Genomic DNA, 20,481 nt, shown 5'->3' with positions numbered 1-20,481 from the left:
CTATGTTAACACATAATTATTCCACAAAGTTAATAGTTTACTTCAGGGTTCACTCTTGGGCACTGTACCTTTTCTGGGTCTTGACAATTGTGTGTTGACATACATCCACCATTATACCATGATACAGAATAGTTTCACTGCCCTAAACCCTCGGCTTCATCTATTCATACTTCCCTCCCCACTAATCTTTTATTAGTGATCCCTGATCTTTTTGTGGTCTCATAGTTTTTTGCCTTTTCAGAATGCCATATAGTTTCAGTCACATAATATGTAGGCTTTTCATATTTGCTTCTTTCACTTAGTAATATGCATTCAAGTTTACACCATAATTTTTGATGATTTATTAACTCCTTCCAGCACTAAATAATATTTTAGTATCTGGATATACCACAGTTTGTTTATCTATTCACCTACTGAAGGATATCTTAGTTGCTTCCAAGTTTTGGCATTTATGCATTAAGCTGCCACACACATATGCGTGTAGATTTTGGTGTAGATATGTTTTAATTCCTTTGTGTAAGACCCTAGGAGTGCAATTGCTGGATCACATGGTAAGAGTATGTTTAATTTTGTAGGACTGAGGAACTGCCTTCCAAAGCAGCTGCACTATTTTACATCCCCACCAGCAATGAATCAGAGTTCTTGTTGCTCCACACCTTCATCAGAATTTGGTGTCAGTGTTCCAGATTTTGATCATTCTAATAGGTATGTATTGGTATCTCATTGTTGTTTCAATTTGCATTTCTTAATAACAAGATGTGAAGCACCTTTTCATATGCTTACTTGCCATATGTATATGTTTATCTTCTGGAGTGAGGTGTCCATTCATGTCTTTTGCCTATTTTTTAAGTAAGGTTTGTCCTTTTCTTATGATTGAGCCCAATGCAGGTCTTGAGCTCACATCCCTGGGATCAAGACCTGAGCTGAGGTCAAGAGTTGATGCTTAACTGACTGAACCACCCAGGTGCCCCTCTTATGATTGAGTTTTAAGAGTTCTTTGTACCTGAAACAATTAAAATAAAGTTATTCTGTATATTAACCAACTGGAATTTAAACAAAAACTTGAAACCAAAAAAAAAGATAGTTCTTTATATATTGTTGATAACAGTCCTTTAATACATATATCTCTTACATATATTTTCTTGTAGTCTGTGGCTTGTAATCTCATTCCCTTTCACAGAGCAGAAAAAAATAATTTTAATAAAGTTCAACTTATCAATTGTTTCTGTCATGGATCATGCCTTTGAGTTTGTAACTAAAAAGTTATCATCATGACCAAAGTCATCTAGACTTTCTCCTATGTTATCTCCTAGGAGTTTTGTAAGTTAAGGTCTGTGATCCATTTTTAATTTCTGTGAAGAATGTAAAGTCTGTGTTTAGATTTTGTTTGTTTGACTGTTTTATATGTGGATATCCAGGGTTCCAGCACCTGTTGTTGAAAAGACTTTTAGTTTTTGCCTTTGCTTCTTTGCCAGAAATCAATTGACTGTATTTATGTGGTTCTGTTTGGGATCTGTATTCCGTTTTATCGATCTCTTTGTTCTTTTGCCGGTACCACACTGCCTTAGTTACTGTAGCTTTATAGTAAGTCTTGAAGTCGGGTAGTATTAGTCCTCCAATTTTGTTATATCCTTCAAAATTGGTTACCTTTCTTGGTGTTTTGCTTCTCCATATAAATTTTAGAATTGATTTGATGATATCCACAAAATAAATTACCAGTATTTTGGTTGGGATAGTGGTGAATCCATACATCAAGTTGAAAATAATTGACACCTTAACAATGCTGAATGTTCCTATCCATGAACATAGAATCTCTCTTCTTTGATTTTTTAAAAAGTTTCTTTCATCAGAGTTTTGTAGATTTTTATTATTTATCTTGTACTATTGGTTTGCCAACTCCTTGAGAATTTCCTCGGTGTAATCTGAAATTGGCCCCCATTCATTGAGGGTAGGGAGAGACCAAAGAAATAGAAAACCCACTCCATATTGGTAGGTGGCAGTCTTAATAAACAAGGGAAGTTACTTCTAAGGCTTGTCTTGGATGGCTGCGAGATGAGTAGATCTTCCCACCTACCCACCAGCATCATTAAAGTTTGTAAAAACACTTAACTAGGTTCAGTCATGTATACAGTCCAGATAGCCTCAACACCACATTTCTATCTCAAAGTTGTGCCCTTGGAACAGCTTCTGTGTATGGAGAAGGCAAGCAGAAAGCATATTTCAATAACAAGGGAAGGGGTAAAGAGTCTCTAATTGCCAGAGTCCAAGTTGAGGATCAACTGGTCGTCACATTTTCTTGATTATCTCCTCCAAATTCTTTCTTGATTATCTCCTCCAAAATTCTGTTAGATATATGGGTAAGTATTTATTTTTCTTTGGAGAAGGGAGTTTAATGTAAGTGGCATTGGGTTTCTAATATCAAGTCCCACTCATTAATTGTTGCTATGTAGGAAAGTAGTTGACTTTTTTATATTAACCTGTATCCTGCAACCTTGTTATAATTGCTTATTAGCTTGAGGAGTTTTTTTGTTGATTCTTTCAGGTTTTCTTAAAAAAATTTTTTTAACATTTATTTATTTTTGAGAGACAGAGACAGAGCATGAGCAGGGGAGGGAAAAAGAGAGAGAGTGAGACACAGAATCTGGAAGCAGGCTCCAGGTTCTGAGCTGTCAGCACTGAGCCTGACATGGGGCTTGAACTCACGAATCACGAGATCATGACTTGGCCGAAGTCAGAGGCCTTACTGACTGAACCATGCAGGCGCTCCAATTTTAGGTTTTCTTCATCGACAATTATGTCATTTGAAAACAAAGATAATTTTTTTTTCCTAATCTCAGGTTCTTTCATTTCCTTCTTGTCTTACTGAATTAGCTAGGATTCCAATATGATGCTGTAAAGGATAATGGGTGGAAATATCCTTGTCTTAGTGGGAAAGTTGTATGTATTTATCAATACTTTTTGTACATGGATTTTTAAAGAAAAAACAATGAAACCTCAACATAGGTTTTAGTCACTGACTAAAGTTGTATTATGCACTTGCTATAAGTTAAATATTGTACTAAAAGTATGCACTTACTGTCTAATCTAATAATGGCTAATCTTTTGTTTACTTTATGTCAAGGAATGTTCTTAAAGACTTACACTTATTAACTCATTTAGTCTTTTTTTTAAATTAATTAATTAATTAATTTATTTATTTATGTTGAGAGACAGAGTGAGAGAAAAGCACAAGAAAGGGAAGGACGGAGGGGCAGGGTGGGCTCAAACCCACCAACTGTGAGATCATGACCTGAGCCAAACAAAGTCAGATGCTTAACTGGTTGAGCCACCCAGGGGCCCCTTAACTCATTTAGTCTTGATTATTATTCTTAGTTGCCAAATAGGTAACCGGAAATAGGAAGAGGTTTAATAAGTTGCTAAAGGTTTCACAGCCACTATGTCATAGAGCCAGGTTGTAACATCATGGAATCCAGAAAGTCTTTGTGCTTAACTATGAAGCTATACAATTATGTAAAAAAAAGTCATGACATCTAATATTTTATAGTTTAGTTATGATGTTAAGGTATATGTTTTACAAGTTAAATGGCCTTAATATGATTTTGTAATGAATAACACCAACATTAAATGCGGTGAGGCTTTCAGAAAGAGCATGATCTGCCTGGATGAGATGGACTTTAGTCAGCAGAAGACCGCAGGTTGGCCATTGAGTTTCAGAGAAGAAGGGGAGGTATTGCTGAGTAGGGTTTATATTATGAGCTATATGTAGTTAAAAAGAAGATGAGGCATTTCAGTGGAAAACAGATTATTCAAGATGGCATAAGGAGAAGACAAAATATTGTATGCATAATTGCTCCTGAGATAAAGATCAATACTTACATAATTTTGGATTGGAATGGTATTCTTAAAACATAAAAGAAAAGCCAAAAATCAAATCATAAAGGTTAATCTCTCTGACTACATTTTCAAATATTAAAACTTATGTGTATTAAAGTAAACTGTAAGTATTGTAGAGAGCAAATGATAAATTGAAAAAAATGTTGGCAGCATATCTGATAAAGGGGTAATATATTTGTACCTAAATTAAAAATAGTATATCAATGAAATATATAAAATACAATATAAAATATAATAAAAAATCGGAGCCAATATAATAATGAAAAAATAGTCAAAATCTACCAAAAGGAAATTTACAAAAGAAATATGGGGGTACCACACAAGGTATTGTTCACAATAAATATTGAATAATATTTTTAATTGTTATTTGAATTAATTTTAAGTAATACTGTCCATTATTCTGTCCAACATTGTCAAAGATTATTTTACTTTGTTTGTTTGTTTGTTTTTCAAAGTTTGTTTATTTTTGAGAGACAGGGAGAGAGAACAGGGGAGGGGCAGAGAGAGGAGCAGAGGATCTAAAGCGGGCTCTGTGCTGACAGCAGACAGCCCAATGTGGGGCTTGAATTCATGAACTGCAAGATCACAACCCGAGTGGAAGTCAGAAACTTAACTGACTAGCCACCCAGGCACCCCTCAAATATTACTTTAAGTGATAATATGGGTAGGAGGGCCTGAATGTCTCAGTTGGTTGAGTGCCCAACTCTTGATTTTGGTTCAGGTCATGATCTCACAGTTCATGGGTTGAGCCCTGCATCAGAAGTTGGGATTCTCTCCCTCTTCTTTCTGCCCCCTCCCCACTCATGCTGTCTCTGTCTCTGTTTCTCTCTTTCTCTCTTCAAAATAAATAAATAAACTTTTTAAAAAGTGATAATACAGCTATTACAGAAATAGAATATCATTTTCTTCTGGAGGAAAAGTAAACTGTCAAATGCATCCAGGAAATAAATATGATATGTATCTCTCTGTTTCTCTTTCTAAATAAATAAAGGTTAACAAAAGTACAAAAACATAGACATGGATACTTTTCTATGTAATAAACTATCAGTGAATTAAATAGAATAAAAAAATCAAAATAATAAATTTAATTTTCAGTAAAATCTAAACTCTGTTCTTAGAATATGATAGAGGTGTGGATCATAGCTAAAATATAAATATTAAGCACTGATTTCCATGCAAATTTCATCTAGTTACTTGTTCAAGGAAATGTATGGTGTTTACCCTCATGGATATTTAATCTTAACGTTTTTCAGAATTTTTGTTGAATACAGATGTTTAAAAATACACTTAGATTGTGTAAGATTTCCAAAGAGATGATATCCTTAGGTAAACATTATGTAACATCTGAAATAGTTAAATAATTAATGTTCCTACCTGTGAAACCCTAAAAAGGTTACCTAAACTCTGTGCCTCAATTTTGCCAACTATGAAACAAGTATAATTGTAATTCCTACTTCACAGATTTGTTGTGAGGAACATGTACTAATACATGTAAAGATACCAGGACAATGATCAGTAATAGGTATTTTAGAATTATGTTATTTTGCAGCATTTTTGTTAAATTGTTAAATGATTCATATGGTTAGTAACTGTATAACAGTTACTTCCTGTATAACAGGAAGTCAGTATAGCCAATATAGAAGGGAATAAAGAGGTGTGAGAATTTGTGTTTCAATGTGTCCATATAAGCAATGCAGTTATTTTCCTGTAAATCAAATATGTTCTTGGTCTTTTCCAATTAAACTTCCATTGATTTTCCACGATGCAATCCAAGCACCTTCCCTTGGGAAAAGATATCCTCCAAATGGCCTCAATATTCCAATATCAATTCATCTCTTATCACTTATTCCACTTTCCCTTGGTGAAATCCAGACTAAGTTTCTTATGGTTCCCCAGATTTATTATATCCTTTAAAACTCTATATTTTGCACATGCTATTCCTTCTATTTGGAATACCTAAAAAAATAAAATAAAATAAGATAAAAGCCCTATTCTCAACCTAAAAACTTCTCATCGATCTTAAAGTATAGATTTCATGCCAACTCTTCTGAGAAGTTACATTCAACTTCCATTTAATTTCACATCTGTTTGTTAATAACACAGGTTGGATTGTATTTTGTCTTTTTAGAAGAATGTTCTCCCAAAAATTGTGAACTCCATAAACACATATGATGGCCACATTTGTACTTTTATTTTGTTTCTGCATATTGTTTTTTACATGGGGAAAATCATTGGTTGTTAAGGGAGTCAGTAGGTCACAGAGATTCATGAACTAAAGGGTTTTTCCAAAGTAAATAATCTTTATGTGCTTAACATGTGAGAGAAGAGAGAACTGTATCTGTATACTCACTGTGTGCTTTACATATACTGATTTCATTAATGTTCACACAATCCCAATTAAGTGCATAGTAGTCCCATTTTATAGATGAAAAAGTGGAAATCTTGTGCCTTACCCAAAACACAGAATTCTCTGATTCTGTTTGTTTTCAAAACAGTTTTTAAATTTTAATGTTTAAACTAAATAAAATCATTATGATTGTTAATGTAATTTATAAATAAATAAGATTGAAACTAAAACTGATTTATTTTTGACATGATAGGTAATGTAACAAAATATTTAATATTTTAAACAAACCAGTTTTTGTGATATTATCTATTTTACAATAACTTTCTTATATATCTGTCATGCAGATGATGTAATTATGAAATGTTTAGTTAGTCTAACTGAAAGAATTATTTATCATGTTTTAGTTGTTTGGAGATTTCATTCGAATGTTATAGCTACCTATGTGACAGTGATAGGAGGAAAATGAACGATATTATGTTTTATGTCAAACTCACTGCAATGGAGATTTAAAACTTTGATGAACAAAGGGTAGACAATTCTTCTAAAACAGAACATTTGAAGTTGTAACCAAAGTAACAAGTATGTGATAACATATTTTCCTTCTTTGTAGCCCTCAGGGTCAGAATAATAACAAAAGTTATTTTATATCATCTTATGTAGATATCACCTCCAAGGTAATTCATTTCATGCTGTTCTTTTTAAGAGAATAAAGAGACATGGTACAGTGTTACATAACCAAAAGGAAGGTCAAAATCTTAAAGTACTCTGTTGATATAATCTGGTTAGGTGTGAAAAGATTAAATGATAGCTAAAGAAAAACTGATTAGGTAGAAAACAGTAATCTGGAATTGTTTTCCTTAGTGAAATGAAAATATCCTTGCAAAATACTAAAAGCACAGTGCAATAAAGCAAAATCATAACCTTCTCACAATAAATTTTGAGTAATTGCTAATCTCTAGAATGTAGGGTCTTTGGAGATATGTTTAGTGACATATGCAGAAGGTTTATGAAAGTGCAGTATTCATATGCACAAGATATGTGCACAATATAATATTTAGAGTAAGAAAATAGTGTATGTGGGTGAGAGAGTGTATGTGAAATTTTAACTATATGAGAAAGCTAATCTTTATGGTTTTGATTAGGAACTATACTGAAATTGTTACATAATTATCAGCATGAGCATGTACAAAATTGCAAATATGAGACTATAAAGTAGAAATCATACATATTAGTTTTCAGATTGTACTATAAATAACCCTTATATTTTTATTTGGGTAATAATCTCAAGAAAGAAAAGCTATGAGGATTATAAAAGAAATCTATGATAAAGAGCCCAGCATGAAGCCAAAAACATCTGAAACATATCTTCTTGAATATATAAAATATAGGTTATTTTTCTTCTGACAAGAGTATATTGGTGTCATAATAAATAAGATCAAGGTTAGAAACTTGTATGGGTTCTCAGCTAAAAGAATTTCGCCATTAGTGTTTTCAGAATGAGAACAGTTGGTGCCTGAGCTTAAATAGTGTGCCTCCTTCTTGCCTTTGCTCGAACTGTCATAAATAGCTGTAGTGGTAAACAGCATAAAGAAACTGTGAAAGCTTCAATATTAGATTGGGTGGTAAGAAAGGGGTACAGGTCACATTCTATGTTTGAGCCTAACCAAATGAATCCAACAGATTTTCAACAAAACTAAATGTGTTCTGCTTAACTGTTAAAAAATAACAAACCTTTACCACATCATTGAAGGGAAAATCGATCCTACCCCCCCCCCCCAAAAAAAAAGGCAGGACATTTTGCACATTCTTCCCCATGTATAGAAAACTTGGTAAAATGGTGCTTAAGATTGTTAATGAGGAGATAGTGACAGAAGTCATGAAGACCTGCACTGTGACTCTCTTTCAAAGAATTCAGAATTTCAGTCTGTGTTACAATATAATTCAGGCACAAATGTAATAAGCACTAAGAGATAGTCACATTCAAAATTCTCAAAAACCTATTCCTTAATATATAGAATGCATTAGGATTTTAAAATTATTAATCTTTTTATCCACAATAAGCCATTTAAACCTTTCATTTTCTTTCCAGATTTCTAGAAAGCTTTAATTGGATTGAAAGAAACATTGAAGCCTGAAAAACTGTTATACTTCCTAGGGATAGATGCCATGTACATTAAAACCCTGGGGTTCTCTGCTCTTCAAGAAAGCAAAAAACCTCTTCATGTGCTACAAAGCCCATTCTTCTGTGTGTCATTTTTCAGTTTCCTCAGACATTCTTTTAAAATGCTATATAAGTCCCATATTTCATATATAGAAAATTTGTTATCTACAAAGATAAAAGCATAACTTTAATACATATTAAAATGTCAAACAGAGACATTTAAATTGTATCTCTGCCATGGGTCCTTACCAGTGCATTTCTAGTAGTTTAGTAAGGTCCTGGAACAATTTTGCGAAGAGACTTGACCTTCTCTTGGTATTATATACCACTACGTTATAACATACAACACACAATACACATTTCAGTGTGAAAATGCTAAAGCACACTTACAGCTAAGCCACCATAACTAAATGTTTTGTTTAAATTATATGATGTAATAAATAAAAGCAATGACTGTATTCCTGTGGGACAGAATTCTTAAAAGTAAAATTGTTGGAACGAAGAACATACACATTTTATTTTTTATTTACTTTTTTTAAAGTTTATTTATTTTGAGAAAGAGAGAAAGCTCATGAGCAGGGGAGGGGCAGAAAGAAAGGGAGAGAAAGTCCCAGGCACTTGTCAGTGGGGAGTGTGATGTGGGGCTCGAATTCACAAACTGTGAGATCATGACCTGAGCTGAAACCAAGAGTCGGAAGCTTAAGTGACTGGGCCACCCAGGCACCCCCAGGACATACACATTTTAAATGTGGAAGCTGCCAAATTAATATCCAAAAGTTTATACTACTTTAAGATTCAAACAACAGCACATGAAAGTATCCAATCTTTTTACCCTGGCTAGTTCTGGATTTTACTGATTTTTTTTCCACATTATAATGTTCATTAACTTTTTGCCAAATGCAGTTCAAAAGCCTATGTCAGTATTGTTCTAATTATCATTAATTTTAGAAAACCATTCCATTATTACAATTTGAGTAAACTGCATTTTTTTTCATTTATGAAGCCCAATATGTATTTTGTCAAATTTTCCTTTGGGTTACTTGTTGTTTTAAACAATAAAGAGAAACTCTGTATTTTACTAATGTCACATTTATTTTATGTAGCACAAGAGGACTCCATTAGTGATTTATTTGGTTTTTAACTTTTTTCAAGTGAGAATAATTTAATTATTAATAATTTAATGTCTAATGCAACATTTTCAACATTCAATTTTCAAAAATTGAAATTTAACTAACAATTTTATTTAAAAATTACACCTACCTCTATCCCAATTAATTTTCCCTTTAAATAATTTAATTCACTTTATACAAGAAATTTTTTTTTTTTTTTTTTTTTTTTATTTTTTTTTAAAATTTTTTTTTTAACGTTTATTTATTTTTGAGACAGAGAGAGACAAAGCATGAATGGGGGAGGGGCAGAGAGAGAGGGAGACACAGAACCGGAAGCAGGCTCCAGGCTCTGAGCCATCAGCCCAGAGCCCGACGCGGGGCTCGAACCCACGGACCGCGAGATCATGACCTGAGCTGAAGTCGGACGCTCAACCGACTGAGCCACCCAGGCGCCCCTATACAAGAAATTTATTGGCAAAATATCAACCTAGCAATGACAAAGTTTTGAAGTATCAAAGAAAACGTAGTGTATTTGATAAAATAAAAGGCAGCTTCAAAATAATCTTTAATATTTTACTTAGTAAATTTGAAAACTACATAGATGATTAACGTATTTCACTGGCATATAAGATAAACTTGCCTTACTTTATCAAAGTGATACAAAATGTCATTTCATGTTCCTTCTCTTAATAACTTTTTCAAAGAGTGTTGTGGATTTTTCCCCTTAATAGACACCAAGGATTATTTTGCATATAATACTAAGAAATATATTCATCTCTGCCAAGTGTTTACTCGTTGTATAGGCATTTCTTGGCATTTGCAGCCTGATATTAAGGAAGAGTTGAGTGTAAAAAGTACACAGCAAGTCTTGAAATATTAGAAAAGATTTCTGTGAATTCTAAATTCCGAAATATTAGTAATTAATTCAAAATCATAAAATGTTGTACACTTAGATGCATGATAAATAATTTAGTAGGAAACATAATCACAGGAAAGTAAAATGATCCAATATTTGGTAGTCATATATTGCATACATTTAACAGTATTACATGACAAGTGTTACAATACTCATGTTTTGCATTAAGGGATATGTTTAGTTGAGGCATAAATCAGAAACCAAATCTCCCAATCAAAAGTTATCCTAATCCAGTACCTAACCTAATATTGGGACAGAAATGTCCCACCATAAAACTATATATATTGCAAAATGAGTCACTAGCTCAAAAGTGGCCTCTCCGAGAGCCTTTGCCACCTGACTTTTAAGAAATCCTCAGCTATTTCTAAATCTGAAGCTTCATACAAAATGAAATCCCAGGCAGTGATCCTCAGAAGGATTTTTCAGTTTCTTCTCATGCACTGAGTTCCATCCCAACACTTTCTTCCATGTAATGAACCTGGCTCTGATTCCCACCAATATAGACCATTTTATTCTCCCATTACCCAACAGGACCCGAATTCCGGGCCACTTCAGCCTGCTCCTGGACTCCAAGTAGGTCTGAACTTCAGCCTAATTCACCTGTTTGCATTTCTGCCCTATTTTTAGACCACAAAGATATATATTTTTATTTGTTTGGTTAATTAAAATAGAATTTTTTTTCTGATTTCTAAAATGTCTGCATGTAGAAAGAAAAGATAGAAGCAAATACTGCCCAGAATCCAGCAACAAGCCAACTTCAGTTCTTAACACATCTATTTCGTAGATTCTGTTTATACGTGTGTACAACTCAGGATATCCTCCTCAAGCAGAAGTTGTTCTCACACGAAAACAAATGTGAAAAAAACTAATAACCTGTACTTATTACATATTTTAAAACCAGAAGAGTTAGTGACAAGGTAAGATATAAATTTAAAAGGAAATTCATGTAAACATTTGAAAAGAAAAGGAGTCATGGTATTCATTTAACAGAAGAAATTGCACTATGACACTGAGGGAGTAAATTGTTAAGGACTTTTTTTTTGGACTAGTTAAATTTTTTAATTATGCAATGCATTATGTAAAGTTCATTGGATTACAGAGGGCTGATTTATCAGGTCTCCTTTTGTAGGTATATAGATCTATGTTTTTATACTTGCATGTTCATGATGTTGAATTTATTATACCTTTCTAAGTATTGCAACTTTTTAAACCAAATATTGCAATTTTTTTTTACCTTCACCATTAGAGACACTTGAGGGAAGTAGAAGGGATGAAAGGCAGGTAAGCAGAACATCTGAACCACAGATGTAAGCCAAGTAAACCTCGATTAATTCTATGGTCAGGGTTAGGCTAGTAGTTTCCAATTCGTGCCAGATGACCTTCCAACTATGTGTCCTGTGGTCTCCTCACAGTTTTTTTTTTTTTTTTATTTTTTTTATTTTTTCCATGACTTTGTTTTGGTGTTCAATTACCCTAGAATATACAACCTAAATCCTTTTGTAACTTCCAGGCCAAAATACCACAGAGTGATAAAAATATAGAGGTGCTCCTCTAGACTTTTGATCAGAAATAGAATCTGTGATTTGTAGAAAATTGAGATTCACTTTATTTTGGTGTGGTTCTGATTTGTCTATTAACCTCTACTGGTTGGTAGAACAATTTGCAATGGAATGCATGTATCTGCATGAAGATGGCCCAGAAATTTCCACAAGGCACTGGCTAATTATTAGGGCTTTCTACACAATCCCTTTCCATAGTACCAATCTTGCAGCTAGAATAGGTCTGTTGATATTAAACCCTGTGCGGACACACTTAAACTAAAAAGGAAACTTAGAATGTAAGTGAGTATCTGACAAAAAAAAAAAAATGTTTTCCGGGTATTGGAATTTTCTTGAGCCTCCTCGTAACAATTTCCTGTAAACTGCACATGATGGTCTTATGAACCACAGTCTATAAGATCTCTTTAATCAACTAAATATACCAAGTTATGTATCATATCAAGTTTTGTAGTATATACAGCCAAGTTCCCAGTATCTCCATTTGTCTAACTGCACTTACCAAGACAGAATAAAACAGATATTAAATTTATTTTTAATTAAGGTCCATTGATCTTTTTTTTCAAATTTTGATCAATTTTTTTTTCAATTTCATTACATAACATTTTTAAATATTTTTTTTTTATTTTAAAGACATTTAGTTTAAAAAAAAAAACTCAAAATTTAGAAAGAATAACATGAGGGATACGATGGGACTCCAAATTTAGTCTTTACCAAAGGCAGTGCAGGCTTATCACATTTACACCCTCTTCTCACTTGCTCCTAAAAATACTCTAGAAACTGGGCTTTTACTATTAAGATAAATTAAAAGATTGTAAATACTCAGTAGTGCAATTACTGAATTATATGACAGTTCTATTTTTAATTTTTTGAGGGACAACCATACTGTCTTCCACAGTGGCTGCACCATTTGCATTCCCATCAATAGCACACAAGGGTTCCTTTTTCTCCACATCTTCACCAACACTTTTTGTTTCTTACATTTTTGTGTTTTTGCTGTCGTTGGATGAACGTTGGATGTCGTTGGATGTCGTTTTGCTGTCGTTGATGTCAGTTTTTTTCTGTTGATTGATGGTGTTGTTGAGCTCAACTATATCCTCAATGATTTTCTCTCTTCTGTACCTGTCCATTTCTGAGAGAGAGGCATTGTGGTCTCCAACTATGATAGTGGATTCACCTTTTTCTCCTTGCATTTCTGTTAGTTTTGGCTCATGTAGTTTGATGCTGTGTTGTTAGGTACACTCATGTTAAAGATTTTTATATCTTCTTTAGTAATTGATCTCTTTATCATTATGTAATGTAATTTATTCCTGGTAACTTTTCCTTGCTTTATAGTTTGCTGTGTCTGAAATAATACAGCTATTCCTGCTTTCCTTTGATTAGTGTTAGAATGGGATATTTTTCTCCATCCATTTACTTTTTAATCTATATGTGTCTTTATATTCAAAGTGGGTTTCTTGTAGACAACGCATAGTTGAATTTTGGTTTTGATCCATTCTGACAATCTCTCACTTTTAATTAGTACACTTAGGCCATTAACACTCAAAGTAATTACTGGTATACTTGAATACCAGAAAGCATGTAGAAAGCATGATTATGAATGTGTAGTTGTAACTCAATAGTAAGTCACTGTACTTTGTTAAGATAGATAAAATGGAATCAAATGGAATGAGCTATTAAATTTTTTCAAATATCCACTGTATTTACTACTGTTTTCTGTTTGTTGCCCTTGTTCAAAGTTCCTACTTTTGTCTTCCACTCTTTGTTTAACTTTTGTGGTTTTAATTTAACACTTTATATGATTCCATTTTTTGTCCATTCTTAACATGTCACTTGTACTTTTTCTTTACTTTTTTAGTGTTGCCCCAGAGTTTGCATTATCTATACATATATATTTACAACTACGAAGTTCACTTTGAAATAACATTATCCAACTTTATAGGTGGTGTGAGTACCTTATAAGTAACAAGTTAATCCTATTTCTCCTGTCTTGTATCATTGCTGTTATTCATTTCACTTATATATAATTACACATAGAATTGTACATTATATATATATACACATATATTATGTAGCTTATGTATACATCTTGTGTGTGTATGTGTGTATATATGTATATTATACATACTAATATGTATGTATATATACATATATATAGATAAACATATATAATCAAATATTATTTCTATTATTATTTTAGAAAACTGCTACCCATTACATCAAAGAAGAATAAGAAAAATAGATTTTATTTTACCTTTCTTATTCATTCTTCAAGGATCTGCCTTTCCTTTGTAGCTTGAACTTCCAACCTACATTGTTGTCCTTCTCTCTAAAGAACTTTTTTTAACATTTCTTTCAAGGAGAGTTTACCTGAAACAAACTCTCTTAATTTTTGTTTGTCTAAGAAAGTCTTTATTTCTTCATTTATGAAGGGTAAGTTTGCAGATTACAAAATTCTTGTTTGGTGGGCTTTTTCTCTCAAACTTTTTAAAAATTTTTTTTTAGCATTTTATTTTTGAGGCAGGGAGAGACAGAGCATGAACGGGGAAGGGGCAGAGAGAGATGGAGACACAGAATCGGAAGCAGGCTCCAGGCTCTGAGCCGTCAGCCCAGAGCCCGACTCGGGGCTCGAACTCACGGACGGTGACCTGAGCTGAGGTCACGGATGGTGACCTGAGCTGAAGTCGGACGCTTAACCGACTGAGCCACCCAGGCGCCCCTCTCTCAAACTTTTAAATATTTATTTGCTCTCTTATTTGCATGGTTTCTGAGAAATCAGATGTGATTCTTACCATTTTTCCTGGATAGTTAAGATGTTTATTTTTTCCTATGGCTTCTTTAAGGATTTTTCCTTTATTTTTAATTTTCTGTAGTTTTAAAATGTTCTACCTAAGTATAATTTTATTTATTTATTTATTTATTTATTTATTTATTTATTAACTGTTTATTTCTTTATTTTGAGGAAGGAGAGAGGGACAGAGAGAGGGAGGGAGGGAGGGAGAGAGAGAGAGAGAGAGAGAGAAAGAGAGAATCCCAAGCAGGCACCACTGCTTGGAGTGTAGAGCCTCTATACAGGGCTTGAACTCACAATTCATGAGATTATGACCTGATCCAAATCAAGAGTCAGATGCTTAACCGACTGAACCATCCAGGTGTCCCTAGGTATAGTTTTCTTGGCATTTATTTTGCTTTGTAAATTCTGAACTTCCTGGATCAGTGGTTTGGTGTCTGATGGTAATTGGGGGAAATTCTGAGATTAGTATTTCAAATATTCTTATTTTCCTTTCTCACTCTCTTCTAATATTCCCATTATGTGCATGTTATGCCTTTTGTCGTGTTCCACAGTCCTTGGATATTCTGTTCTAATTTTTTCTTTTTTTTCAGTCTCTGTTCTCTTTGTTTTTTAGTTGTCAAGGATTCTATTGAGATATTCTCAAGTTCAGATACTGTCTCCTCATCCATGTCCATGCTAATAATAAGCCCATCAAAAGCATTCTTTTTTCTGCTACAGTTTTTGATCTCTAGGGTTTCTCTTGGCTCTTTCTTAGGATTTATATCTCCGTACTTACATTGCCCATGTGATCTTGCATGCTATCTACTTCTGCGTTAGAGCTGTTAGTATAGTAACTATTGTTGTTTTTAGTTCCCAGTCTGATCCCTCCAATATACCAGCCATGTCTATTTCTGATGTTTACTCTGTCTCTTCAAATTATGTTTATTGTCTTCTGGTATGCCTTGTAATACTTTCTTGACAGCTGGACATGATGTACTGGGTAGAAGGAAGTGCTGTAAAAAAAGCCATTAGTAATAACATGTTAAAATATGAGAGGAGGGAAATCTTCTATAGTCCTATGATTATCTCTTTGTCTTTTCATGACCCTGGGCCTCTGGACTAGGAACTTCAAAAGTTCTTCTGAGGGATGCTCAGTAGGTGATTGTCTGACTTCAGCTCAGGTCATGACCTCACAGTTTGTGAATTCACAACCTGCATCAAGGTCTGTGCTGACAGTGCACAGCCTGCTTGGGATTCTCTCTCTCTCTCCCTCTGTCTCTGCTCCTTCCTTGATCTCTCTTTCAAAATAAATGAAAAAAAACTTAAAAAAAAAAAGTTCTTCTAAGTCTTTTCCCCTGTATGTAGGTGACACAGGATGGCTAGAGTAGGTTGGAGTGGGCTATTTTCCTGTCCACTGTGAAAGGCAATTTTGGGCCAAAGCACAATCATTTCCTTTTCAAGGGAGTTAAACCAAAGTCCCACCCAATTCCTGAATTCAGCTTAAAATTCAAGATTCCTGGTGATCTTTTTATCATGCTTAGATTTAGCTACTCTTAGACTGACAGAGATGAGTGAAAGAGAAGACAGAGAGGCGTCTTATTAGCTCCCTACACACAATGATGGAGCTCAAATAAAGTAACATCAATAAGGTTTTTAAAATTCTCAGTAACAGAATGAGAAGATATAGTATGCAGCTGTCCTAACAATGTTGTACATACAATGTTTGAATCCTATGCAACCATCATTGCAAAGGCCTTCCCTGAGAAAGGGGAATGATTCTTCATTAATTTATACATCTGCTGTGGTAGTAAGGGTAATCCTTTGGATTTTTGACTGTATTATGAGAAGTTCTTCATTTACCTCTCGTGGTCATTTCTTAATTAGGTGTTGTGAAATTTGCACTTGGAGTTCGTAATCATTTGCAAATCCCTTCCTGAATATGTAAGGAAGAAATAAATTTGTGTTCTGTTACATTCAGTTAAGGCTTTTTGAGTCCAAGCTGGAGATATCTTGGCCATAGATTTCTCTCACCATTTCAGTAGGGTTCTTTCTACTTTCAAACAATTTCATGTGCCAAAATATCCAAAATTATTTCCAAGACATTACTCTCAAACCTGGCGTAACATGTTTTCTCCACCCAGTCCTTCTCTCAAGTCACTGGTTAATATTTTGAAGCCACCCAGAAAAAAGAAGGAAGGGCCACTCTTTTAATCTGGTGTTTCCCTTGAGCCACTGTATTGAGCTGAGAGGTTTTATTTTCATTTGTCACTGAAAACATTAATAAATCCTACTTCTTACTCTCTGAGGTCTAAAAGAAGGCAGTGTTTTCAATCATAAAGAATGAAGAAAGAAATACGCCATCCTTACTCTCTCCCAACCTCTGATTTTCTGCTTTTGCTCCCCATTGGCCAAACACATCTCAATTCCAGAGAGCACAAGACACCTTTGGTGCAGGGAAGCCTGCCAGGGCACACAGGATGGAGAAGAATGGAAAGTGGATTTGGAGAGGCAAACGACAGGTAACTAGCACAGTCCTTATCTCTTATGTTTTCTTACATATGGATATGGAAAACTGTTTCTGTAATTCCAGTCTAGATCCTTCTTAAACTTTGTATCATTAAAGGAACACAAGAACATTTAGCAACATACTCCTCATTAAAGTTGATACAATTTTGTAACCTTTCAGTATGTAATTACATTTTCTTTTAGTCCTTTTTAAATTCACTATAAACCTCATAGACATTCAAGACTTTTATAGTTTTGAAACCACAATTACAGTCACTTGACATTCTAAAAATAATACCAAACGATATATCCTAAGTGATCTGATAAGGATTTTTTTTAAAGAAAAAAAAATGTATCTTGGTATTTCTCCCATAAAATATTGTTAATCAGTAGATATAATGTAATAAATATTAGTTACTCAACTTATAATATGTAAAAATTTTGTTGATGTTAAAATAGATCTTAAATATATAAATGTGTGTGTATGTGTGTGTGTATATATATAATATATACATATATAATATATATAATATATACATATATAATATATATACATATATATGTATATGTATGTATATATACATACATATACATATATACATATATACATATATAATATATATAATATATACATATATATGTATATATAACATACATACATATATATACTTATATATATATAACTTTTGTCTTATGTGATTTTAACTTTAATAATGGCTTCTTGGCATTTCAAGGTTGCCAAGAAAACATTTAGGAGAAACACCACTAATTCTAGTAATTTTTGTATATTTTACACAATACACTACCAATTTGAAAAAAAAATGAATACGTTATTATGGCTCTTATGGAGGATAGTATGAACTTATTTAGAGATTATAATAGGAGACCAAGAAATCATTAAGTATAACAAATTATTAAAATGTTTGATTCTATTGGTTCAGAAAACTCAAAAGTCCTTTGTGGGTAAAAACAAAAAATGAAAATATAAAAACTTGATGTAGGATATATCAAAACTAATGTGTATTCAGATTTTGTTTGGATTATGGAGTTGTTTGATAAAATGTATAAATAAAACTATTTTTTCCATTTTTTTAATATGAAATTTATTGTCAAATTGGTTTCCGTACAACACCCAGTGCTCATCGCAACAGGTGCCCTCAATGCCCATCACCCACTTTCCAAATACCATCATACAAATCCAATATAACTTCTTTTGAAATGAAAAGGTACATATATTTTTAGTGCCTTGCTGTTACATGTTTCTGCTTTGTTTCAAATGTCATCCAACTCTGTTAATAACAGTAAATAGATAGATGCAGAGGGATTGACTCAGAATACTTAGTGGAAGAACACTAACAGTCTTCAAAAATGTTTAACTTTATTTCAGCACTTGCTTGCCGGTATTATTTTAGCCACTTCTAATATCTTGCTGAGGATTGCTAAAAAAAAATTGTTAGCAATTTGTGAAAATGCCATCATGTTAATGCATACGGCTTTTTTTCCTGTTCACATTTTGCAAAGTAGCATACTTTATTTTTCTTTCATAGATTGCCAAAATAAAATATGTCAGAGAGTTTTCCTGTGTAAAAGCTTGGTATTATCATTTTTCCCTGCAATTTTGTTGGTAATTCATTTTTTTTGAAAAAAGCAATAATGATAAAGTTTACTAAAGTTTTAACTTAAATGCTGGAAAGGTTTGAACAGGATTTGATGTCCCCTTGAATAAGAAATTGCAATTTTCTCTTCATACATAGTTTAAGATCTGCCTGGATATTTTTGCTTCAGGAAAAACCTTTGTAATATTTTATTATTCCCCCTATGACAGCCTTGTCAAAATGATTAGATGTCATTTTTGAGGAATATTCATTCAACAATATTCATGTAGCCATGCATTTCACAATAGTTTTGGAGAAGCCATTGCCTCACCTTTTCTTCCTAGTGCTGTAATTTAACAGATAACTTATAACTGGAACTTAGAATTCTACTATATACATAATATTTTATTTTTTCCTTTCAGTAATCTACTCTAATAAGAAAGACAAAAATAAGAAGAAAACAAGGTGACACTATGGATTTTATTGAGGAAGCAAGAAATAAAGACTCCAGAGTTTGCCTGAGAAAAGCATAAATTTAACCCCAAATACTATCCTTTCATCTTGCAGATATGTACAGTAAAACACAATTGTCAACATGAGTATCCTGGAAAGTAAAGTTAAACACACACATACACACACACACACACACACACAGTCCTGAGTTATCAAAGATAAAAATCAATTTCGATCACCACGTTCTAGGAATAAAGCCCAGAAATTCAACACAAACTGCTTGAAATAAAAAAAAAGACTGTTGTCAGTCAGTGAAAGAATTGTCAGATTTGTCTGGGCTTTGGACATGTATCTTGGTTATAGATATGTGTCATTGGTTATAGATAGTGCCATTTTTAAATATAGTTGTGTCCAGTAATTCTGTTTCAGGCTACGTAAAAGTCATGTAAGGCTAATTTTTTTTTAAACAAAGTGAAGAGTCTAAGAAGGCTTAACTTTGCAGCAATTTAATTGTTCAGATATTCACAGCTCTTGTGATGCTGAAATCTGACCACAGGGCACTGAATATCTCTTACTACCTCCGTATCTCATGTAACAAATTAAATGATTTAGAATATACTTAACAAAATTTTCAGAGAAAATGTGGCCTAGAGGAAGAAATACTTGAATCATCTAATAGTGAAAATTATTAAATAAAACAAAAATCAAGAGTAAAGGAGAGGTCAATAATATGCTGCACATTATTTACCAAAGTTTGCAGCTTTATCACTGGTAACAATGAATTCTCAATGAATGCCAAATGGCCCCCCAATTAACCAAAGTGTGTTTTGCAAATGATAGCAGAATTTAGCTATTAATAATGGGGCACATGCATGCAGTTTGTCATAATTACACAGTACACTATGATTTGGGGATATGTTTTATTAATTATATATTAAAATGTTTAGTGTTTTAGGGTGTAAATGTTTAAAAGATGAATTGAAATAATTACTTAGTTCATGCATCAGTTTCAGCACCCCCAAAGCACGTGAATGGGAGCTGTTGAAGATCATTTTAAAAACATAGGATGTATTCAGATGTAGGGCATGTGTGATACAGGCTAAAAGTATAGACTTTACTACATATATTTAGGAAGCTAAGGAAAATCCATGAATATGGAAAAACCTGATCAG

General features: G+C 33.1%; 1 long non-coding RNA gene across 1 annotated transcript in view; it reads left to right on the top strand.

Annotated features, from left to right (window-relative positions):
* LOC122230063 overlaps positions 1-19,616 on the top strand; it is a 117,919-nt gene extending 98,303 nt beyond the window's left edge. Inside the window, exons 3-5 of the long non-coding RNA XR_006207265.1 lie at positions 576-705; positions 17,186-17,275; positions 19,279-19,616. This is a non-coding gene — a long non-coding RNA (uncharacterized LOC122230063). The remainder of the gene's footprint in view (positions 1-575; positions 706-17,185; positions 17,276-19,278) is intronic.
* Positions 19,617-20,481: the final 865 nt, after the last annotated feature.

The sequence above is a fragment of the Panthera leo genome, chromosome C2, assembly GCF_018350215.1.
Source record: "Panthera leo isolate Ple1 chromosome C2, P.leo_Ple1_pat1.1, whole genome shotgun sequence".
Classification (NCBI taxonomy): Eukaryota; Metazoa; Chordata; class Mammalia; order Carnivora; family Felidae; genus Panthera; species Panthera leo.
The sequence above is the reverse complement of the archived record's forward strand: the minus strand, read 5'-3'. Positions and strand labels throughout refer to the sequence as shown.